We start from the raw sequence: 26551 nt of genomic DNA, 5'->3' as shown, positions 1-26551 counted from the left end.
GATGCTTAAGTCAGTATTCGGAAATCAATATTTGAGATTCAATAATCACTTACCTTCACGAGACGTCCTTTCCTCCTTTTTAAGGATAGTTTTATGTTCGGCAATAAATCATCGGTTTCTTATTGTGCCGTTTTGAGACGTCGGTTATGAAAAACGTTAACGTTACCGAGTTATAGCTCATCAATTCCGAGCAATAACGGATGATGACGAGTTATGGTACTTGCCGATAACGGTTAGGAAACCGAGGTATACAACACGTGTTAATGATGACCATATCACAGCCCCCAAGCTTAAGCTGAGGAAAGCTTTTTTAATGAAGCAGGTTGAGCTTTTGTGATGAGTTATAACTCGGTTGAGTGGATTCCTAAATGGGCCCCCAGTTCAACGTACTTCATTAAAAGGACTTTTTGGTTCTGCCACGTTGGACAACGTGTTTGTTTTCTATCGAGGAGAGAGATTGAGTGGGTGCTTCATTAATGTTTTGGTAGTTTCCAATGTTTCACTTGCCCTTTCGTGTGATTGATGTAATGGTGATATTTTGAAACGTTTTTGGATTAATGACGTTTACTGATTGGAACTTGGGCATTTTGGATTTTCTCCTTCTCTGTGAAGAATGAGCAAGAGAGGTACGGTTATGTCTGCATTTTTCTGATTTTCTTCCTTCTTCTTGTTTCTGTTTGCTGTTGCATGTTTGTTTTACTGTGTTTTTCTTGATGGGGTTTGAGAAGGAGAAGAAAGATAAGGTGGATTGGTGTTATGATTGGGTTGGGGATGATGTTAGGTCTCGGGTATCGTTGTTTTGTGATGAAGTTGCCGTGAGGGAGGTGGATGTGACTAGGTTGGTGAGACCTGGTGCTGGAGTTGGGGTTGAGTTGCTGCCATGTAGTGCGAATGATAGGGTTTATCATCGTGGGAGTGGTTTTGAATTTTTCTACATGCATAGCTGTGTTCTGGAGGAACTGAGGGTGAAGTTGCCCTTCACAGATTTTGAGTGTCAGATCCTTAAGCAGCTGAACTGTGCTCCGTCGCAGCTTCATCCAAATTTGAACTGTGCTTCGTCGCAGCTTCATCCAAATGGGTGGGCGTTTTTGCGTTCTTTTGAAATTCTAATGGAATTTCTAGAGCAGGTACCCTCTGTTGACCTTTTCTTCTCACTGTTTCAAGCCAAAGGGGTGTGGAAGGGGGGTTGGATAAATTTCAACAGCACCCCTAGGTTTGGCATTTTCAGGTTGTATAAGTCTTCCTTCAAAGATTTCAAGGAAATGTACTTTAAGGTTAGGGGGTTAGAAAGAGATTTTCCATTTTTCGTAGATGAAAATTTGGCCGAGAAGTTCCCATTATATTGGTGTTCGGAACCTCAGAATATACTCGGACCTGAGGTTATTTCTCCGAGAAATGCTTGTTTGATTGAGTTTCTTATTGAGAACATTGGTCGGGAAGATCTAATTTCAATGTATGAGCTTCTGAAGTGGGAAGAAGATAAGGATGCTGTTGTAAATTACTTAGGTGAGTGATAGGGCTGTTTGTGATGTAGTTGGTATTTTATTTCAGATATCTGATGATACTTACTTTTTGTAGGTGGTAAATATCCTGGGGTTTCAGCTGCGTCTTTGAGGACGCGTTTCAAGAATAAGAATGTGGAGAAGGAAGTATCATCTTCTAATGTGGAGAAAATTGCCGGGACTGGTGAGGTTACCCAGCCTCGGCAAGGTCGGAGGAAGGTTATTAAAAGAAAGAGGAAGTCTGATGTTGTGGACTTATCTGATGACTCTGAGGAGAAGTCGTTTGGGGTTCCTGTGGAGGAGATACACGCTTTCATGGGTAATCAAAAGAGGCTTCACGAAATTTCTGAACAAAGTGAGGGCTTTTCTGTCTGGGGTAGAGAATATCCTTATATGGCTGTAGTGGACGAGTATTGTCAGTCGTCAGCCGATGTTTCTCTTGCAAAAGAGGTTGGAGACATGGCGATTGGTCAGTATATGCAGGTAATGGTTAAACTTTTCTGACTTAGTTGTTGTTTTTCGAAACTTTTACAAGCTTTTGTATTCGTTTTTGTAGGTTGTTGGTCTTCGTCTTGCCAGTCTTGGTCGCAGCCAAGAGTTGAAATGTAAAAAGGTTTCTTCGGATAGAGCGGAGGTTTCTGTTCTGAATGAGGAGTTAGTGAAGAGTAAAAGTGTTGCTGCTGAGCTTCAGGTACGGCTCACTGAGGCTGAGAAGTTATTGAAGGAAACGAAGGACAATTATGCTCGGGACGTGGAAGATCTGAAGAAGAAGGAAAGTGATTTGGTGAGCGTGCAATCTCGTCTTATTGAGGTAACTGCTGAATTAAAGGATGTGCAGAAGAAAAAGTCTGATGAAATTTTGGATTCTTTTGTTGAGGGATTTGAAAGGGCGCTGTTACAAGCAAAATTCTTGGCACCGGAAGCTGACCTGTCTGGCATGGATCCGGGGAAAGTTGTGCGTGATGGCAAGATGGTTGAAGACGATGGTGATGCTGAAGATCAAGCAGAAAATGTTTAGTTTGTTTTTTGTTTGGTATTCTGGTTTTGTTTTTTGTGTTGATGGATATTTTGGACATTGGTCTATTGGTGACAGTTGTTGAAAGAACATTGATATTTTGCTTTTGGATTATCTAAATCTTTATTGGGAATTGGTGCTTTTCTTTTGTGGCAAAGCATTTTATTGACCGGACTGATTTTGACTAGTCCATTATTGTGGTTTGAATGTACTGCCGAGTAATGGCAGGTTGCATATATAGCCGAGCATTGCTATTTATTGAGTTTATTTTGAGAATTGACAATGATTGGAGATAGAAATCGCATAATTTGATTGTAAATAGATGATGCTGGTAGTAAGATTCTAATCGTTTGAATATAAACTTTCAGGTAGGCTGGCCTCGTTAAAACCTCTCCAAGCAAAACCCTTTGGGACAAAAACTTGGTAGTAGGAAAAAGAGTACTAGCCTGTCCCTGATTTAACTGTAGAACTTCTTTAGGGATGAAACATTCCAACTATTGGGTAATACTTGTCCATCGATTAATTCGAGTATGTATGCCCCATTGCCGAGTACTTCTGATATTCGGTATGGACCGTCCCAGTTGGCGGCGAGCTTCCCATGTGAGGGTGGTTTCCGAGCAGCTTCAGTTTTGCGGAGGACTAAGTCCCCTTTAACAAATGCTCTGCTTTTAACCGACTTGTTGTACTGTCGGGCGATTGCTTGCTGTGTTGCACGTTGTCTTAAGGCGGTAATGTCTCTTACTTCTTCAATGATGTCAAGCTCGGCTCTCCGAGCTTCGTCTTGGTTGTTTATGTGAGTTCTAATGGATTCTTGAGAGACCTCCAGGGGAATCATCGCCTCTGATCCATATACCAGTCTGAATGGGGTTTCCTTTGTTGATGTTTGAGGGGTGGTGTTGTATCCCCAAAGGACTTCAGGTATTAGCTCGGCCGAAAGTCCCTTTGCGTCATCTAGCTTTTTCTTTAGTGCATGAAGGATGACTTTGTTTGCAGCCTCAGCTAGTCCATTTGTTTGAGGATGTTCAACAGATGCGAAATGCTGCTTTATTTTGAGATCCTGCAAAAAAGCTTGAAATTTCTGATCGGCGAACTGGCGACCGTTGTCAGTTGTGATATGTTGAGGTATGCCGAAACGACAAATAATATTTTTACAGACGAATGAAATCATTTGTTTTGATGTTATTTTTGCTAAAGGTTGGGCTTCCACCCATTTGGAGAAATAATCAATGCCGACAATAAGAAATTTTACCTGGCCCGGTGCCGTAGGGAAATGGCCCGAGTATATCTAAACCCCATCGGTTAAATGGCCAGCTGATATCTGACTGATGTAATTCCTCGGCCGGTATGTGTATCAGGGGTGCATGTCGTTGGCAATTGTTGCATGACCTGATCTTTTGTTGCTATCCTGTTTCATAGTCGGCCAGAAGAATCCGACTCTGAGGATCTTGGATGTTAAACTCCGAGCTCCCGTATGGGTGCCACAGATTCCTTCATGTGCTTCTGCTAAAGCTATGTCGGCTTCTGACTTGTTGAGACATTTGAGTAGAGGCCGAGTATAACCTCGTCGATATAGTGTTCCGTTGAGTAATGTGAAGAAAGATGCTTGCCATCGGAACCTTTTATCGTTCTGGACCCCTTCTGGTATATTACCTGTTTGTAAATAGTGGATAAAGTCGTTCCTCCAATCTGTTATTTGTGAGACACTCAACACATTTGTCAGAGTCACAGTGGGTGATGTTATTGTGAACTGTTGTAGTGTGGATAGCTCGGACTGTGTACTTCCGAGCTTAGATAAGATATCCGCTCTTTGGTTTTGTTCACGTGGTATATGTTCTATTTCAAACTTGGAAAATCTTTTTGTTAACTTTTTCACTAATGACAAGTATTTAGAGAGTAGGAGATCTTTTACTTGAAAAAGGTCGTTTACCTGCTGCACGACTAACAATGAATCACAGTATACCTTGATTGTCGAAATTTGAAGGTCTAAACAGAGTCGGATTCCGGCGAGTAGTGCTTCATACTCGGATTGGTTGTTGCTTGCTTTAAAACCGAAGTGTATTGAGTGTTCCAATATGAGTCCATCGTCGGCCTCCAGACGAATTCCTGCACCACAGCCTCCGTTATTTGAAGATCCGTCGACATATAGGATCCACTGTTTTGCATGATCATCTTCGGATGGGATTGTAAGCTCGGCGATGAAATCCGCCAGGAATTGTGACTTGATCGGTCCTCGGGATTGGTATCTGATGTCGAATTCGGATAGTTCGACTGCCCATTTTATGAGTCGGCCTGCAAGTTTTGGCTTGTGTAACACCTGTCTTAATGGCTGATTGGTTCGGACGTGGATAACGTGACTCTGGAAGTAAGGTCTGAGGCGCCGCACCGAGAATATTAGTGCTAGTGCGAGCTTCTCAATCCTTGGATAGTTGAGCTCTGCATGTTGGAGGGTCTTACTGACAAAGTATACTGGATGCTGAACGTTGTTTCTCTCTGTAACAAGGGTCGAGCTTATCACCCAATCAGTAACTGATAGATATAAAAATAAATCTTCCCCCTGTAGGGGTTTTTGTAAAATCGGCGGTTGTGAGAGTGTTGTTTTTAATTTTGAAAATGCTCTCTCACAATCGTCGTTCCATTCGAATTTATTTTTCTTTTTAATTGTTTGGAAAAAGGGAATGGAAGTTGAGGCAAGGCAAGGAACAAATCTGGAATGTGCAGCGAGTCGCCCTGTAAGGCGCTGAACTTCTTTTACTGTTTTGGGGCTGGCCATGTCCAGCACTGCTCGGCATTTGTCTGGATTTGCCTCTATTCCCCTGCGGGTTAACAAAAAACCCAAAAACTTACCCCCTTGAACTGCGAATGCACATTTCTGGGGTTGAGGTGCATGTTGTACTGGCGGATCTGGCCGAAGATTTCTGTGAGGTCGCTGATGTGGTTCTCTCCGACTTTTGTTTTGGCTATCATATCATCGACATAGACTTCGATATTCCTGCCGATTTGTTTGGCGAACATCCTATCCATGAGGCGTTGATAAGTTGCACCTGCGTTCTTTAATCCAAATGGCATAACTTTATAACAATAGTTACCCAAATCAGTGATAAAAGCTGTTTTATTTTGATCAGAAGAGTGCATCATTATCTGATTATATCCGGAATATGCATCCATAAAACTTAAAGTGGCGTAGCCTGACGCATTGTCCACTAAAGAATCTATGGATGGCAGAGGATAAGAATCCTTTGGGCATGCTTTGTTTAAATCAGTGAAGTCGACGCACATGCGCCACTTACCATTTTGTTTTCTTACCATTACCACATTGGCTAACCAAGTGGTGAATCGGATCTCTTTGATAAATTCGGCGTTGATGAGCTTTTGTGTTTCTTCCAGTGATGCTCTCTTTTTCTCTTCACCGAGTTTACGTTTCTTCTGTTGCACTGGTCGGATCGACGAGTTTGTTGCCAGCCTGTGACTGATGATATATGGATCTATTCCGGGCATGTCTGATGGCGTCCATGCAAAAAGGTCGGCGTGTTCTTGCAGGAAAGTTGTTATAGCCTGCAACTCAGATGCATTGAGTGAGTTACCAACATACGTGAATTTATTAGCGTCATTGTTGAAATACACTTTTTGTAAGTCATCGGAGGGTTTTGGGCGATCGAGGAAATCTGCTCTTGGGTCCAATTCGGCTAGCGTGTGCTCATTTTGGTTCAGGCCGACGTTGTTGACTTGTTTTGTTGAACGATTTTGGAATTTCATGCTGATGTTGTAACATTGTCGTGCTTCTTTATGGTCACCGTGGATTGTGACAACCTGGTGATCCTGCAATGGAAACTTCACACAGAGATGAACTGTAGATACAATAGCGCCGAACTTATTCAAAAACGGTCGGCCGAGGATAATGTTATATGGACTGAAACAATCAACTACTAAATATTGAATATCATTAGTTTTGGAAAGAGGTTGCTCACCCAGTGTGGTTTGTAACCACACTGACCCGAGTACTGGAACCCGTTCTCCTGAGAAGCCGACCAAATCTCCTCCTGTGGATTGTAGCATGTTGTCGCTGAGCTTCATCTTTTGGAATGTGGAGTAAAACAAAACATCGGCACTGCTTCCAGGATCTAGGAGAACTTTCTTTACCAATAGATCTCCTAACTGTAGGGTGACTACCACAGGGTCGTCCAAATTTTGTAAATTGGAGTTAAAGTCGGCATGTGTGAAAGTGACTTCTGGTTGTGCATTAGTGATGGTTACATCCTGTTTCGGTCTTTCTACCGAGCATATTGCTCTGAACGATCTTTTCCTTGCCGAGTTTGAGTATCCTCCACTTGCGTATCCCCCTGAAATACAATTGATTATACCTCGCGGTCTTTCGTATTGGCTTGAAGATGACTTTTCTCTTCCTCGGTGTTGTTCAGAGACATCGTTTGTTGTGGAACTCGGACCGCGTTTTTGGATGTGACCACCAATGTATTTGTCGAGGTGTCCTTGTCTTGCTAGTCTCTCCAAAAGATCTTTGGCGACCACACAATCATCGGTATTGTGGCCATGTTTTTGGTGGAAAGTGCAGTACTTTGATTTGTCGACGTTTTTTGTATCTTGGTATGTGCCTGCCTTTCTTGGCGGCTTGATTAATTTGGAGTTCAAGATTTCCTTGATTATGTCTTCCCTCTTGGTATTAAACTGCGTATAAGAATCAAATCGAGGTGTTAGCTTAAAACTTTTCTTAATGGGTGAGCTCTTCTCTTCTTCGCGGAAGTGTGACTTGTCGGACTTCCGAGCTTGTCTGAGCTCCTCAATGTCAATTTGTCCCTTGGCTTTCTCTCTAAATTCTGCTAGAGTCTTCGGCTTTGCTACCGCGATCGTCTCCTGGAACTTCCCGGGTCGGAGGCCGCTTTTAATTGCGTGCAGATGGACCTCGGGGTGGAGATCTGGTATACTGATTGCGACCTTGGTGAAGCGAGTCATATAGTCTTTTAAGCTTTCATTTGGTCCTTGCTTGATAGTGTTCAGGTAATCGGAGTCGTGCAGGTAAATTGCAGATCCGGCAAAATGTTCTTCAAATAACTTCGCCAACTGGTGAAAGCGTGAAATGGAACCTGCAGGCAAAGCACACAACCAATCAAGTGCAGGACCGTCTAAATAATTCGGGAAACATCGACATAAAACTGTATCTGATGCACCATTAACGATCATTATTGATCGGAATTTCTTTATGAACTTCTTCGGGTCTCCGAGTCCATCGTAAGGCGTGAGGGTCAACGGCAGAGTGAACCTCTTCGGCAGTTCGAAGTTCATTACTTCTTCTGTAAAGGGGCCTACAGCGTCCTCGGACTCTTCTTTCTCGTCTTCTGGCTGCTGCCCTTCATTCCGAGCGGTTTCTGAAACATGAGTCGGTTGGGACTGATGCTCCTCGTCTTCCGCCTGATGAGCGTCGTCATGTTCAATCCGAGCATGATTTAGTTCGGCAATTTGAGCAGCCATTATTTGGTTCTCGTCAGCCATTCGTTGATTAACTTGTTGCAGTTCGGCTACCATTCGCATGAGTTCGGACAATGAAGGAGGCGGTACGTCTGCCATAGGTGTAGGTGGAAGCGAAGGGACCAAAAGAAAAGTATGATTTCCCCGGCCCCACGGTGGGCGCCAATTGATCTTGCCTGAAAAAAGGGTCGGCTTCCATACCTCGGGATCAGCCGAATTATAGACTGGAATACCAAATGTCCTTCCTTCTGAATCCGAGCTTCTTACGGTTATGGTTGTGCGAGAGCGTGGGTGATGAAAAAAGGGGGGAGTGTACCTGCAAAGGCACTCCGATGCTTAAGTCAGTATTCGGAAATCAATATTTGAGATTCAATAATCACTTACCTTCACGAGACGTCCTTTCCTCCTTTTTAAGGATAGTTTTATGTTCGGCAATAAATCATCGGTTTCTTATTGTGCCGTTTTGAGACGTCGGTTATGAAAAACGTTAACGTTACCGAGTTATAGCTCATCAATTCCGAGCAATAACGGATGATGACGAGTTATGGTACTTGCCGATAACGGTTAGGAAACCGAGGTATACAACACGTGTTAATGATGACCATATCAGATACACTTTCCAATTCAGTCATCAAGTAGTTGGAGTGGGCTTTTTGGCCTTTGATGAAGTGGGTCAAAAAAGGGTATTTCCTTGCATCAGGCGAACGTAGCGTTCTCAAAGAGAGCGGAGCATTGATTCACCGACGCGTACGCATCCTCTGTGTGTGCGCGTCCCTGGCATTTTTCACCATCGACGCGTACGCGTAACACATGCATGCGCATCGATACTATCTTCAGCCTAAGCCATGCTTGCACGTATCATGCATGCGTGCGCGTCCCTTGGTAGCGTTCTTTAACTGAGCGCTAGGTTCGCGCCATGAGCGCTCCTCACACGTACGTGTTCTTTGCACGTGCACGTGGATGGCGAATTATCACTTCTACGCTCCAGCATCATGTATGTGTTTGTGTCAATCACCACTATTGTCACATCGACGCGTACGCATGATGCACTCCCTTGCCAAGTTTCTAATCTCAGATTTGAAAGTATCGCAGGCGTTCATTCAAAGAAAGCATAGCGTCCTTTGCTTGCGAGCGCTGATCCTCCACCCACGCATATGCGTCGCTAGAGAGCGTAGCATTCTTCAACTGAGCACAGCATTCATCTGCACTCCTCATTTCTCTATTTTTCTTTTTTCATCTTTTCACCTGCCATCAATCAAACATGCCATCAAAGTCTCACCAAAATCATAAGGTTTTGCATCATTTATAATAATCACCTAATTCTTGCATAAATCTCATGATTTTGTATAAAACTATCAATGTTTAATTAAATCAAGATAAACATGAAATTCCACTCCAATCACTTACTTATTGTGCAAGAAAGTGTATAAATCCTAATAAAAGCAAGTAAAAATGCTAGTAAAACTAGCCTAAGATGACTTGTCATCATTCATCAAGTTAGATTCACCCTAGAACATCAAATTAATCAAAATCTCAATCTCAAAGTCATAAAATTTCAAAAATTAGGGGAAGGAGAATATGAAAGTGAGATGGAGAGTTCCTCACCTTATAAAGCACTGGAATTTGTAGAGCTTGATGTTGCGGTTGCGTGGCCGCAAATGGTGTGGCGATCGGAGCTCGGAGCAAAAAGTTATCTTGGATTGAAATCAAGCCAAGGGTTTGATTCTTGTTACTCCACGCCCAAATGTTTCCCAGCGTGTTTAGCTTATGGGAAGGGAAGAAGAGTTGAGCTCTTTTGTTTAATGAAGCTTGGGTTGGGACTAGGGCCCAATACAGACCCGGTTCGCCCGGTTCGGCCGGTTCGGCCTAATCTTGGGCCAAATCCTTTAAAACTAGTGGCAAAATTCTTGTATAATTAGCTCTATCACATTAAACTATAAAATTTCATTTTTTAATTTTCTAGAGTAAATATTAATTTATGAGTTAATTATTTATTAATTATCCAGGTTTTACACATTCTATTCGATAAAGCCTTGGAAAATAGTTGTACCTCTATTCTAGAATTATTGAAATTTTATGAGAACATCAGTGGAAAAAGAGTTAATCTTAATAAATTGGCCCTATTCTTTAGTACTAACACTCCATCACTGATTAGAACCTCCCTAGTAGCCCAGCTGAATATTTCTTACATAGGAGCACAGGATAAATAGTTGGGTCTACCTTCCCTTTGAACTGCTCTAAGAAAGCCACCTTTAACTCAATCAAAGATAAGGTTCTCAAAAGGACAGAAGGATGGAAAAAGTGCTTGTTATCAGAGGAAGACTGGTATTACTCCGAGTAGTTGTTGAAGCCATACCAATATACACATTATCGTATTTTAAACTTCCAAACAGCTTGCTAAATGAAATTCATAGTATTCTAACCCAGTTCTGGTCGGGGCAGCAAAGTTCTAAAAGGCGAATGGTGTAGATTAGCTGGGATAAGATAATTAGGCCTAAGAAAGAATGCGGTCTTGGTTTCAAAGATCTCAAGGCTCAAAACCTGGCTCTTTTGGGTAAACAGTGCTCGAAAATCGTGACTCAACCTAACTCTCTTCTTTCTGGAATACTTAGAGGTAAATACTTCACATTTAATTCTATCTTTATAGCAGAAGTAGGAACCTTACATTCTTGGGGTTGGCAAAGTATTTTTGAAGGGAGGCAAGTTGTAGAGAAAGGTATTATTTGGAAAGTAAGTTCTGGTGATATCTGAATCTTTAGTGAACCATGGCTGCCTTCTCCTTACCCTTTCACTATTCCACCATGTACGGCACTACCATTATATAGTTACTATCTGTTATGGGTGAAAGACCTATTTTTGTCGAATAAACAGTGGAATCAAGTTTAATCACAAACCTTTTCTCTCCAGAAATTGCTCAGCGAATCTCCTCCATAACCCTAGGAGAAGGTGAAAACACAATTCAATGGGTAATGAATAAAGCAAAAGCATATGATGTTGCATTAGGGTACAGGATTGCTTACCAAATTTACCATACCTCCATTGAATTTTGTCCGAACTTCATGCAATAGAGGCCAGTTTGGAGCTATTTATGGAAGCTAAAAATCCCTCACAAGATTTTGCTTTTTGCATGAAAAATCCTCCATGGTAAGCTTCATGTTCTACTTCTTATCCACCAGTGGTTCTCATCAACTCTAGCAACTTATCCAGTCAACAAGTCAACTCCAGAATCACTCATGCACTGTCTATTTTTCTGGAGACACTAATCTAGTGTGGAAGAAGAGTCCTTTGGCTTACCTCATTCCAGACCATAGATGTTCCGTGTTCTTCGGTTGGTGGAGGGATTCAGTGTTACAAATAGGGCTTTAGGGAGAAAATCCTCAAAGAGCCCTATTGGTTTTGATTATAGCTTGAAATATTTGGAGGTGTCGGCGAGTCTTCTAGCATATCTAGGAGCCTTTGGAAAAAGTGCTAGCAACATCGCTTAAGTTGAACCTGTTCATGAATATTTGGGAATTCTCTTTTTCTATTTTATTGTCCTGACTTTTGGACATTGTATTTATTTCTCTATTGAATAAAATACCATTATTATCTTTGGAAAAAAAATTCATGCCCCTCTAAAAACCAGGCCGATTTTGACAATTCACCGGTAGACTGCCTATTCGGTCGGTTTCGTTATCGATTTTTTGCAGAACAATTTTTCATGTCAATCAAATTGGCAAGAGGATCAATTTCAGGTTAACCTAGTCGAATCGATTGGTCCGGTTCAGTTTTCAGAAAGTTAATAAAAGAGAAGTCTAGGAGGCTATCAAAATTTATTATTTTTGCCATGACTTAGCCATGAATTCAATTCCTTTAGCCTAATTCGTTTAGTCTAGTAATCCAATAATATACTTTATTACATAGACACATGCGTTTAAATATTGATGGCTATCATATGACAAAAGAAATTTTAAAGACCCTCTAGCATTTCTCTTGACAAAAGGTTATGACCAGTGTAATTTAATCTAAATTATCATTGGATTAGGTCTAAAAGTAAGTCAAATAAGCTAGTAAGCTAGTTTGAACTTGACTTGTGAACAGCTCGATAAAGCTAAGTTCATAATATTATGAGAGAGATATATATTTTATGGTTATTGTTCCAAGGATTACCTTAAATCGGTGTAATTTGGGCCTAAACGTTAGGTCTAAGCTCCTTTGTGTAAGATGCTCCGACATTTCCTCTGGTGAAGTGAAGCTATCTGAGCTCTTTAGTGAGGATAAAGGGTGATACTTGCAATGGACTCGAATGTTTAAGTTAGTAGGGCATTTTAGGCAGATTTTTTGTACATTGGAATTCGACGAATACTTGAGGGTGTCAGGGTATTCATAATTGTTGTAAGCCAATAACCACTTTACGAAGTGGTTGCACCTTTGATGGTAGATAATTATTCTCTTTTGTTAGGGAGATTATTGAGATATCCCTTATAGATTAATAGGAAAGATTGTTGGATTTGGATATTTATTTAAACAAGTATGGCTACACCCATGTCACCGTGTCTAGAGGTTGGGAAAGCCATAGTGTAGATCTACACTCTAGCTCTGTATAGTGTTTGAAATGACCCAACTCTTGACACGTCATAATCATACCAAAAGTAAGGCATTACTAACCTAATTCCTTTATTATCTATTTGATTTGAGCCTTTACGCGTTAATCTATCATGGTTTTACTAAAATGTTAAAACTTTTCTATCAAGAACAAATAACACATACTTACATACTTAATATTAATAATACATTATAATGTTACATACAAAACCAATTGCAAAACCTTCCCTTCTGAATCAAATTTCAACTAACAAGGCGAGGGGAAAGAAATAAATTTTAATTGTAACTCAACTCGTAGCAAACTCTTTCTATGCTTTTATAGATTCATAATAAGTCTTCGCACCTATAGCTGAAAAGGTTCGAAAGAGGAGGTAAGAACTGGAAAATCCTTAATAGGGTCGGATGGATAATTAGGTTATTCATTGTATTCTTTGTTACACAACTATCCCATAATAGAATACATACAATCTTCAATAAATAGCAAACATCAACTAACAATAGGACACATACAAAACATAATAAATAAAAGAACACAGAAGTCAATCAATTATATAGCACACACATAATCACATAAATACATAGCACAAAGATATGCGCAAACAAGTATGATACATGTCTATTTCTAGTGTAGGTCACGAGGTCACATGTCGATTTCTACCCGCTTCTGACATAACCCAGCATTCATAGCCGGATATGGCTTTTCCAGAGCTAAACACAACATAGCAATCCTTTGTAGGTGAACTTCGCCTACAAAAATAGCACCTCTATAAGTGAACTTCGACTTACAGGAATAGCAACTCTCTGTAGGTGCATTTCGGCATACAGGAATTGTAAGACCCCATATTTGGAAAATTGAATAATAAGTTATTTATAATTTATTATATTATTAGGATTATATTTTCAGAGATTTTTATATTAATTGGATATTTTTCTATTTATGATATAAAGCTTTAGTAATTCAAAAATAATGAGAATTTTATATGTTTATTTTATAGTAAGAAAATTAATTTAATTATCTCTAATTCTTGAATTAGAATATATATTTAAAAATAATAGTATTTTTATTAATAATTATTTTGATTTTCAAATTGTTCAATTATTATATTTCTACTATTTTTAATAAAAAATACCTACATTACCCAAAATAGCAATTTTAACCTAACCCTACTTTTCTAACCTAGGTTACACACTCACTTACCCTTTCCACCTTTCCTCATCCGCCGAAACCCATACCCCCCTTCACTTAACACACACATACAATATTGAGAGAGAAGAGAGAAACGGAGGAGGGAGGCATCACTACCTTGCCCAGTCATCACCGCCACAACGTCATTGTAGCTATCGCCATTACATTGTTGCAGTTGCCACCATTGCCATCGCGGGAGAAAGGAGACACACAAGCTAGGGACGCGGTGAGGGAGAGAGAGATTGACAGAAAGAGGTAATGCAGGATAGAGAACTGTGCCCTGAAGGATGACCCCTGTCACCATCACTGTCGCTGATGGGAATTCGAGGAGGGACAACCCGCAAAGAGAGAGCTCGAGAGGGTTGGAGCCACAAGAAGCTGCAACGCACCATTGATGTCGAGGTCGTCACTACCATCCATAGAGAACCACCGCCGTCGTCATGCTCTGCCGCTATCACTTCTCACCAAGGAATCAAATAGAGATGGAAGAGAAAGAGAGTAAGATTTGTAAAAGAGAGAAAAGGGGGCAACGGAGACCTCTGCCACTGCTGCTCTCGTCACCATCGTTGTTGGTAGATCTCGCCGCCACTGGAGGTGAACCAGCATTGCGTCCTTGACGCCCAGCGCCACTGATGATCCATTTCCACTTTTCCCTTTTGTTACAGTATCTCTGTTCAAAAACCTTCATCTCTAGTGTACACATGCTCTGTTATGATTTTGCTGAAGATTCGGAGATTTTGGTAACGTAAGGTCGAGTTTTGGTTATTGCATGCCACGATTAGAGTTTCTGTGATTGGTGCAAAAGTGGTTTGGAGTTGAGGTTGTGGCTGCCGCTACTATGGGCCAGGAGGAAAAAGGGTTTTCTCACGTAGTTGAGTCGCGATTCGAGGTAGGGGCGCTTTTTCTTAAATTCATTTTACTTTCAAGAATTGTTACAAGTCGATATTAATATGAAAAATATATTTTTATGATTACGTGAGTCTTGAGGATAGAATTGAATTACTTTGGATGAAGGAAATTGTTTTCTTGGTCGAATTATTGATTTGTTTGGGTTGGCATGCGGTTGTTGATGAGAAATTGATTTGGAAAGTTGATTTGGTTGAATATTATGAAAAGTAGCTTTCTTAATTTTGGAACTAATTTGATAATGAAAATGAATCGACTTTGGAAATGATTTGAGATATTGGAATTGGTTTTGTTGATTTATCAGAAATGATTTTGAGAATTAAAAATGATTTTAGATTTGAAAATGATTTGATTTTGGAAGCAATTTCATTTTGAATTTGTTTGATATCGAAAATAATGTGATATTTGGAAGTTTGAATTTTGTTTGATCGGGAAATGATTTGGTTTTGAATACGTTGGAAAAGGTTGAGAAATGGTTTGGTTGGGACCCTTGAAGGGTGACAAAGTCCAAACTTTAAGAGGAGATGTTGCTAAAATTTTTATAAAATTTTGAGAATTTGTTTGGAGCGTTATTTAAAAGAAAACTTGGTTTAAGAATCATATTATTTGATTTCGAATTGTTATGGAACGATGATTTTGGGTCTTTGGAAAATAATTAAACTTGAAAATGAATTTGATTTGAGGCTTTTGTTTTGGTGAAAAGGAGTTTTATGAAAGAGAAATGGATTCGAATTGTTTTTAAAGAGAGATTTTGATATTTGAAACACCTGGGCAATATGCAAGGGTTGTGGCTCGTTCCACTTGCTCCAGGTTAGTAATTGACAATGAGGAAGATTTGCAAAGTGAATAATTAAATTAATGAGATGTGGAATTGTGATTAGATGAGTATATTTAGTTATGATTTTGTTTCTGATCTTGAATATGCTTGATCTTGAGTATGTTAAAGATGAGTTTGATGAGGATATTAGTTGTGTATAATTTGTTCCACTTTTGATGCATCATATTATCTCTATTTGTAAACTATGTTGGACATTATAGCCCAAGAGTGTGGTAGGCATTATATCTCAAGAGTGTGGTGGGCATTATATCCCGAGAGTGTGGGAGGGCTTTACCTTGGGAAGTATGTCGGGCACTATATCCCAAGAGTGTAAGAACACTTTATCCCGAGAAATATGGCGGAACTATATCCTAAGAGTGTGGGCACTATATCTCAAGAGTATGACGTGCACTATACCCCAAGAGTGTGGATGCATGTCAGAGAGATGATATCTGGGTTAGCTACCATGTGTGTCGAGTTCTGGCAAAATAACTGATACGTGAGCTCATGGCCAGTAGGACAGCCTTGTATCATGTGTATTTGTATGATTTGTTTGAGTATACATTTCTTTTGGCTTGCCTAATTGCATATCTGTAACTAATTGCTATTTGATCTATTTGCCATATCTGTTACTATATTGTATTTTTCTTGTTTGTCTTGTTTGTGTTTGTTTTCTAAGAGATCTCTCATTCTGGTGGTGGTAATGTTGAGGGTCATTTCCTGATGTGATCATTTGATTGTTGATTTGATTATGTGCTGGGCTAGAGGCTATGAATTGATTGTATTTTTGCCAGAGGCCGTGATTAATTTGATCAGTGGTAAGTTTTGGTTAAAATGGTTCGTTAGTAAGCAGTAAAATGTATTAAATGTTATTTTGCGTGAAAGTTTTATAAGAAAAATATGTGTTTTAGATTTGGATAATGAACTGATGATCACTGCGATTGAAAATAGTTTTGTTTAAAATATCTTCTTATGATAATTCTTAGAAACCCTCTATTGAGAACCTGCGAGGATGATGTTCTCACCTATCTACAGATTTCTCTTCTCAGGACGAACAAGGTAATTGATGAAGTTTTTGCTAAGTCCTTAGCTGTACTGTTTCTTTTTGTATATATATTAGTCATAGTTTTTCCCTTGCCTTTGTCATTATAATTTTGTGAGTGGGATAAGAGCTGTATGATTTGTATTTATATAATATGTATAAGTTACTTGTTTAAGTTTTGTATATATGTATATGCATGTTGGTAAAATTTTAAAAGTATTTCCAATTTTTTCAAAGAAAACAACGTTACGGTTTTTAGTTAAAAGCTCATATCTTATTATTAAATATGTGGAAGTCGTTGTAATATTCTCACTATTAGAGTGGTGTAGCCGGAAGCGTGACATTCTGAAAGTGAGGGTGTTACATTATAGTGTCACAACAGTCTTTCTTGTAGAGCTTGAGAAATCAACTGGCTATTGATGAGCGGATATTTTATACACTTTTAGGCACTATTTTCTTAGAGTTTTTGGTATATTTATGTTTTATTATGCTTTAGTAGGTTTTTGTGAAAAAAATCATTTTTTTATGCTACTTTGAGTTTTTGTAGGTTTTCTATGATTTTACATGATTTTTGGGTGAATTTGGCAAGTTTTGGCAAAGTCTGATTCAGAGGCAACAAAAGGATAGCAGATGCTGTCAGATCCTGACCTCCGCGCATTCAAACAAGAATTTCTAGAGCTACAGAGGTCCAATTGACCCATTCTCAATGGCGTTGGAAGCCTAACTTCTAGCACTTTCCAGCAATATATAATAATTTATACCTTTCTTTGGAAATATCTGCCCAATATCTTCCAGCGTCATTCTCCGATCCGAAAGATCCGACCATATCTGTGGCGTTTTGAGTAAGATCATTAAAGATTGAATTGCGTGCACTTCACCCTCTACCAAATTGACTCACCTATTTGGGTGTTTGGTTTGGATTCGAGGAGATTAATGACCACGACCCATGGCTTAATCACTTACAGCCTTGCCATTGAATGAATCACTCATTGTTAAAGTAGTCACTAAGAAGTATCAATCCGGAAGAATAAGCATCTCCGAGGCCTTAACTGATTTCTACCATTGTTTCTAGGTTAATTCATTATTGCTTTCCTTATTATTTTGTTTTATCCGCCTACAACAACCACTCAACTTTTTATACGCCTGACTAAGATCTGTAGGATAACCACAGCTTGTTCAGTCTGACAATCCTCGTGGGATTCGACCCTCACTCACCTGAGGTGTTACTTGGATGACCTGGTGTACTTGCTGGTTCCGTTGTGCGAGTTAAATTTTCACACACCAAGTTTTTGGCACCGTTGCCGGGGATTGTTTGAGATTGACAAACTACCATTTCTCTTGTTGCTTAGATAAGGTATTTTTCATTAATAATTTTTTTATTATTATCTTTCTCTTGATTTTTGAAAATTGTTCTTGTTTTCTTTCTCTTTGTTCGAATTTTTTGGTGTTTTCTATTGTTTGATTTCAAAATTTTCAAGTTTGGTGTCTTATAGTGTTTTTCTCTCACTTTTTTGAAATTAATATTGGTTTGATTTCAAAAGTTCTAAGTTTGGTGTCCCTTTTGCCTGTTTCTTTTTTTTTCAAATTTCAAAAATATTTTGAAACTCCTTTCCTTTTTAAGTCTTAAAATTTGAAAATCAGATTGATTCTTATACTTCTATTGTGAATTTTTTGTTTTTATTATTAACAATATTACTTTAATTTATTTCATATCTCTTTAGGACATCCCACTGGGAGCTCTCTATACTTTGACATAGAGACCCCCACATTTTCTTCTCTTTGTTTCTTGTTTGTGTAAGTAGGTACAGAAAAAATTCATTATGGATCCACTTGAGAATACACAACCAAAAAGGACTTTGGGGTCTTATACAGCCCCCACTTCTGACTTCTATGGAAGAAGTATTTGTGTACCACCTATTAAAGCAGCCAATTTTGAGCTCAACCCCAGCTTATTACCCTAGTGCAGTAAAACTGCCAGTTTCAGGGACTTCCGCATGAAGAACATATGGAATTCCTTGCAAACTTCCTGCAGATTTCTAACATAATCCGAGCTAATGGAGTAGACCAGGATGTCTACAGGCTACTGCTCTTTCCATTTTCTGTAAAAGGCCAAGCAAAGAGGTGGTTAGATACTCAACCCAAATTAAGCTTGAAAACATAGGATAAGCTAGTGGATAGATTCTTGAACCAATACTTTCTCCCAAGGAAGCTAACGCAGCTAAGACTGAACATTCAAGGCTTCATACAAGAAGAGAATGAGTCTCTTCATGATGCTTGGGGGAGATATAGAATGATGCTTCAGAAATGCCCCAAGGAAATATTTTCAGAATTGGTAAAACTAGACATTTTCTATTACGGACTCACAGATAGGGCTAAGATCTCCCTAGATCATCCTGCAGGTGGTTCAATCCATATGAGAAAGACAATAGAAGAAGCTTAAGAACTCATTAAGATAGTGACCAACAACTAGCACCTATACTCATCTGGTAAGACTGCAATGAAAGGAGAGGTCAAGGCAGTGTCCACTAAATCAAACCCTCTGAAACAAAGTGAATCATTGACCCAGTAGCTACACTCCTTCACACAACAGTTGCTAAGTCTACAAGAAGTGTTACAAGAAACCCGAGCCTCTAACAAGAACATAGAGGCACAGTTGAACCAGGATAAACAACATTTGTCCAACCAGATAAGAGAAGAATGCCAAGCCATCCAACTGAGGAGTGGAAAGTCCCTAACCACCCAGTCTCAGAACAGTAAGAAGAAGGGAAAATGTCAGAAGATGAAAACGCAGCAACCTCTAGCACTAGCAAGGACGTTGAATGCCCAGATGGGAGCTATACTAGCGTTCAACGCCTAGAAGGGACCAACAAGGGCATCCAACGCCCAGAGGGGAGCAACATTGGTGTCCAATGCCAGGAAGGGACCAGCATGGGCATTAAACGCCCCGATAGGAGAGGCCAAACATGTCCCAATTCAGTGAACATCCATCCTAAGCAAGCTTGTAATCCTCAGTCTGGAACCACAGATACTCACCCTGCACTACTCAGCACACTTGAGTACAAGACCAGGATGCCATATCCTTAAAAACTCTGCCAAGTTGAAAAAGATAAGCAATTTGCTAGGTTTACTGATTACCTCAAAACACTAGAGATCAAGATCTCATTCGCAGATGCGCTTAAACAAATACCCTCATATGCCAAGTTCATGAAGGATATATTGAGCCACAAAAAGGACTGGAGGGAGGTAGAGACAATCCTCCTCACTGAAGAATGCAGTACAGTCATCCAAAGGACCCTACCGGAGAAACCTCAAGACCTTGGGAGTTTTGTGATAACCCTGTACTCTCGAAGATGGTTACAGAAGGAAAGCCCTATGTGATCTTGGAGCAAGCATCAATCTGATGCCCTTATCACTACTAAGGAAGCTTGGGATCCAAGAAGGGAAGGCCACCCACATCTGCCTTTAACTGACTAATGGCTCCATCAAGTTTCCATCAGAAGTAGTTGAAGACATGATTGTAAGGGTTGGACCCTTTGCATTCCCCACAGCCTTTGTGGTGTTGAATATGGAAGAACACAAGAATGTTTCCATCATTTTAGGGATACCCTTTTTGGCTACAGAAAGAACCCTCATCGATGTGAAAAAAGGGGAAGTGACATCGAGAATCAATGAGGATCAGTTCGTACTGAATACTGTCAAAGCCATGCAGTACCCTGACACCCCAGAGGAATGTATACGGATCAACATCATCGACACCCTGGTGAAAGAGGTGCATGCAATTGAGAGACTCGAGGAAGAGTTGGATGACATCTTGGGGGATGACATGCCTGACATAGAGGCACCAGAAGAACAGGAGAAATCATTAAAAGCTCTTAAAGTGGAGGATGAACCTCCCAAACTTGAGCTCAAGCCATACCATCATCCTTGAAATATGTGTTTCTAGGAGATGGTGACACCTATCCAATGATCATAAGCTTTGCTCTAGAGCCGCAAGAAGAACAAGCACTAATTCAAGAGCTAAAGACCCATAGAACAACTATTGGGCGGACTGTAAGTGACTTAAAAGGAATTAGTCCAACCTGGTGCATGCACAAGATCAGTCTCGAAAAAGATACTAAACCAGTGGTGCAACCAAAGAGGCGATTGAATCTAACCATGAAGGAAGTAGTCCAAAAAGAAGTCATAAAACTGTGGAAGGCTAGGTTTATCTATTCCATTTCAGACAGTCCCTCGGTAAGCCCTGTCCAAGTTGTACCCAAGAAAGGCGTGATAACAATAATCCACAATGAGATTTGGACCTTTGTAGCTCAAGTTATGGTCGTTTGAGTGTGAAGAGGTCGAACTTGACAGCTTTATGGTTCTTTCATTTCTTCATGAGTTCTCCCACTTTGCATGCTTTTCTCCTCACTTCTTCCATCCAATACTTGCCTTATGAACATGAAATCACTCAACAAACACATCAAGGCATCAAATGGAATTAAAGTGAATTAAAATCACCAATTTTAGGGCCTAAAAAGCATGTTTTCACATTTAAGCACAAATCAAGGGAGAATTACAAAACCATGCTATTTCATTGAATAAATGTGAGAAAATGTGATAAAATCCCCCAAAATAAGAACAAGATAAACCAAAAAATCGGGGTTTATCAAAGAACAAAATGATTCCTACAAGAACAGTTATAGGATGGTGTATGTGTGTTGATTATAGAAGACTTAACAGCGCCACAAGAAAGGATCGTTTACCCTACCATTCATAGACCAGATGCTGGAGAGACTGGCTGGGCATGCTTTCTACTGCTTTCTTGATGGCTATTCAGGCTACAATCAAATTGCAATAGACCCTCAAGATAAGGAGAAAACAGCATTCATATGCCCATATGGAGTGTTTCGTATAGAAGAATTCCATTCGGCCTCTGTAATACATCTGCAACCTTTCAGAGGTGTATGCTCTCTATTTTCTCACACATGGTTAAGAAATTCCTAGAAGTATTCATGGATGATTTCTCTGTATTCGGCGATTCCTTTGATTCCTACCTTAACCATCTAGCCCTAGTTCTGAAATGATGCCAAGAAACTAACTTGGTTTTGAACTGGGAAAAATGCCACTTCATAGTGACTGAAGGCATTGTTCTTGGACATCGGATTTTGAACAAAGGAATAGAGCTTGATCAGGCCAGGGTTGAAATAATTGAACGATTACCACCACCCACTAATGTTAAGGCAATCAAAAGTTTCTTAGGACATGCAAGTTTTTACAGGAGGTTTATAAAAGACTTCTCCAAAATTGCGAAACCCCTGTGCAACCTCTTAGCTACTGACACCCCATTTTCCTTTAGCAAGGATTTCCTGCATGCCTTCGAAACTCTGAAAGCAAAGCTTATCTCTGCACCTGTCATTTTTGCACCCAACTGGGACCTACCATTCGAACTAATGTAGGATGCCAGTCATTATGCCATTGGCGCAGTCCTAGGACAGAGAGATGATAAGCTCCTGCATGTCATTTATTATTTCAGTCGTGTTCTAAATGACGAACAGAAGAACTATACCACCACGGAAAAGGAGCTGCTTATGGTGGTGTATGCCATCGATAAGTTCAGATCCTATTTAATAGGATCTAAGGTCATTTTCTATACTGACCATGCTATGATCAAGTACCTTCTTTGCAACCAGGACTCTAAACCAAGATTGATAAGATGGGTGTTACTCTTGCAAGAGTTTGACATAGAAAGGATCAGAAAATCAGGTGGTTGACCACTTGTCCCTGATTGAACCTATAACAGGGACATCCCTTTCCACTATTGCAATATCCGAGACCTTCCCTGATGAAAAAATTTTTGCAATACGCAAGGCTCCTTGGTTTTTAGACATTGCAAATTACAAAGCGATAAGGTTCATTCTCAAGGAATACAATAGATAGCAAGTTCGGAAACTCATCCATGATGCTAAGTACTACTTGTGGGACGAACTATATCTTTTCAAAAAGTGCTCAGATAGTATAATCCAACATTGTGTATTTGAGGAAGAAGCGCATCGAATCCTGTGGCATTGCCATGGCTTAGATTATGGGGGTCATTTTGGAGGTGAGCGAACAGCCACCAAGGTCCTTTAGAGCAACTTTTACTGACCAACGCTCTTCAAGGACTCTCAAGAGTTTGTCCATAACTGTGATAGTTGTCAACGGGCTGGAAATCTCCCTCACAATCATGAGATGCCTCAACAAGGGATCTTGGAAATTGAGGTGTTTGATGTGTGGGGCATAGACTTCATGGGCCCGTTTCCACCATTATTTTCAAACACTCACATCCGTTTGGCAGTAGACTATGTGTCTAAATGGGTTGAAGCAATTGCATCACCCGCTAATGACACTCGAGTGGTGATGAAATTCCTCTAAAAATATTTTTTCAGTAGATTCGGTGTCCCAAGGACACTAATTAGTGATGGAGGCAGTCATTTCTGTAATAAACAACTCGACTCCATCCTGTATCATTATGGGGTTCGCCACAGAGTGGCAACCCCCTACCATACACAGACAAATGGGGAGGCTGAAGTCTCCAACAAGTTGGTCAAACAAATCCTGGAGAGAATAGTGGGCGCCTCTAGGAAGGACTGGCCAAGAAAGCTTGATGACGCCCTCTGGGCGTATAGGACTGCTTTCAAGACCCCTATTGGAATGTTACCCTACCAGCTGGTTTGCGGAAAGGCATGTCATTTACCAGTGGAACTGGAACACAGAGCTTACTGGGCAACCAAATTTCTCAACTTTGACGCCAAGGTTGCAGGAAAAAAACGGTTGCTTCAGGTAAATGAGTTGTATGAATTCCGACAAACTGCATTTAACATTGCTAAATCTTACAAGGAGAGGGCCAATAAATTACACAATAAGAAGATCTCTTCTAGAGTCTTCGAGCCTAGTCAGAAGGTTTTACTCTTCAATCCATAGCTCAAGCTCTTCCTTGGGAAGCTAAAGTCACGATAGACGGGACCTTTTGTGGTCACTAATGTATCACCTTATGGTCATATAGAGCTCCAAGACAGACATTTTGATAGAAGATTTACAGTGAATGGACAGAGAGTCAAGCATTACCTAAGGGATAATATGGAGCAAAAAGCTCTACACTGCTACTAACATGATAGCAGCAAGGTCAAGCTAATGACTGTAAAGAAGCGCTTATTGGGAGGCAACCCAACCATAAGTAGCGTATTACTGTTTTAGTTCTTTTGTTTATTCTCATTTAAATTCATTTTCAGTTCATTTCTTATTTATTTTCATTGTTTTTCTTTGCTTTTTGACGTTTGTGATCATGCGCAGCACTTAGAATAAAGATAGAGATATAGATAATTGAATATAGAACACCCTGGAAAGAACTCCTTACTCGTGTTGAATGCCAGACAATGAGAAAGCTGGGTGTTTAATGCCCAATAAGGAGAGGAAGGCTGGCGTTGAATGCCAAAGAGGAGGCATTATGGGCGTCTAACGCCCATTGGGAAATGAAGGACTGGCGTTGAATGCTGGAGAAGGAGTTCCCTGGGCATTCAATGCCCACATAGGGGCAGGCTCAGGACTATTTTCTGGTCCCCTATCAGCATTCAACACCTATTCTTGGCATTGCATGCCCCATTTAAAAAGAGAAAGAGAGAGAGAGAGATCCCCCCTGGCATTAAACACCAGACCTGGGCGTTGAACGCCCAGAAAGGGGTGAGCCAAAAATTTTGAATGTGCAAGGAGAGGAAGGTAGGGTTGACTTTGTCAAACCATATCTTCTCAAAACCCCATATTTTCATCAATCTTATCTTCACATCACACTTTCTTTTTATTTTAATTGCATTCCACAAAATTTAAACCATCTAGAGCTTATATTTTTCAACAACTTACTTTCCAATCTTATATTTTCAAATCAAATCTTTTTCAATTCAATTCTCTTTCAAATCTTTTTAATATATATCTTCTCTTTCAAATCTTTTTATGCATATCCTCTCTTTCCACATAATCTTTTTCAAATCCTTGATAACTTAAAGAAGTTCAATCATGTCTTCCTCATCTTTAATATATCTTCAATTTAAATCTGGTTACCTTCTTCTATCTCCTTTCAAATTAAATTTCGAAAACCACACCCCTTCTCTCTTCCTTCACCTATTCATAATCCATGGCTCTAAAGAGTGGAAGATCCACATCAAGAAATAAGAAAGAAAGTGCTCCACCAACAAATGCTATAAACCTTACAGATTCTATTCCAAGCTTCATGGAGAACACTACTATAATGTAGTGCGCAAGAAGAAGTGATCCCGAAAGTCAAGTTCGAATTAAAAGAAGATGAATACCCGGATATCCAAGAGCATATTCAAATAAGGGGTTGGGAAACTCTGGCCAACCCCACAACCAATGTTGGAATAGTAAGAGTCCATGAATTTTATGCAAATCTGTGGATGACAAATGAACAAAAGAAAGAAGGACAGGGATTCCATAAATGGCACACCATGGTCTGAGGAAGGACTCTGCATTTCAATTTGGATAAGGTGAGTGAGATTTTCAAATTTCCCCCGCAAAAGGATGAACCTGAATCCTTTAATAGGAGGGTACAAGCTAATCCAAGGCTAGATCAAGTCCTTAAGGATATGTCTACCGGAACTCAGTGGATCAATGACAAGAAAGGTAAAACAAACCAACTGAGGAGAATGGATCTCAAGCCAGTTGCCAGAGGATTCCTAGACTTTATTGGGCGTTCCATACTCCCGACTAGCAACGGTTCTAAGGTTACTATAAGGAGAGCTGTGATGATCCATTGTATCATGATAGACAATTTGGTGGAAGTTCACCAAGTGATTCCTTGTGAGCTATACAAGGTCGCAAACAAGGCCTCAACTCAAGCCAAGCTGTCTTTCCCACACCTTATCTCTCACTTGTGTAGTGAGGCAGGAGTTCTGATTAACAAAGACACATGTATCCCAATGGACAACCCAATCACCAAGGAGAGTATGGAGAGCACCAGGGGGCCAGCACCAGATAAGATTCAGCAATCAGTTGATCCTCCTAAGAGGAAGATGCCCGAGCCACCTCAAGGACAAAGTATTCCTGCAATTGAATACTAAACTCAACTAACAACATCTGTTGAATAGTTGCAATTCACTATGGATCAATTGAGAGAGGAGCAAAAGAACTAATCTTGCACACTTCACAAGCTGGCAGAAGAGCAAGAGATGCAAGGGCAAGCATTGGAAGAATTGAAGCATCAGAAAGTATCTGCTGGAGACGGCAGTGACAACTAGGATTAAGGTGGTTGAGTTTTCACCCGTGTTCAGTTCCTATTACAGTACTTTATTTCATGTCTTATAATTCTAATACTGCATGATCACTAGTAGGATTTTCTAATTTTTTTAGTAGTTAATTTCTAATTCTGTCAATTAAGTTTAAGATGCTCCACTCATCATTCCATTGAACTTGAATGAAATTTTGTTTTTTTAGAAGCAGTAAAATACAAAAATTCTTGAGTTGATTATAATTCATTCTTTCTAATTCACAAAGTGGTGGCTTTGCATTTCACTTTCAAAATGTATAAATTAACTGTGCATAATTGTCGTGAAGTTGAGGGGTTGGCTCTTGAAAGAACAGTGAATTTAGAAAAATATTATTGGTTCTCAGAAAAATCCAAATTATTTATTCTTGAGGCAAAAAACACAGATTCAATAAAAAAATTTAATTATAATATATATTTTCTTTTTAATATATAGTTTCAAAGAAGAAAACCAAGAAAAAGTCCCAAGGCTTTGAGCATCAATGGTTAGGAGGGTCAGAAACTGGCCTAAAAAGCTCCAACTGAGCTGCTATCCCTAACAATATGCTTGTGGTGTGAAGGTGTCAAGAGCTTGAGACCGAGCAGTTAAAGTCGTGATCCAAAGCTGAAGAGTATGCTTAAGAACTCTGGGCACTACTGTCTGGGAATTTAAGCAAAGCTAAATTCGAATCCAAAGGATTCCCCTAGTTAAGTGCCTGTGGCTTTTATGTATCCGGTGGTAATATGTGAGAA

Source organism: Arachis duranensis, chromosome 9 (assembly GCF_000817695.3).
Source record: "Arachis duranensis cultivar V14167 chromosome 9, aradu.V14167.gnm2.J7QH, whole genome shotgun sequence".
In the NCBI taxonomy this organism is placed as follows: domain Eukaryota; kingdom Viridiplantae; phylum Streptophyta; class Magnoliopsida; order Fabales; family Fabaceae; genus Arachis; species Arachis duranensis.
The sequence above is the reverse complement of the archived record's forward strand: the minus strand, read 5'-3'. Positions refer to the sequence as shown.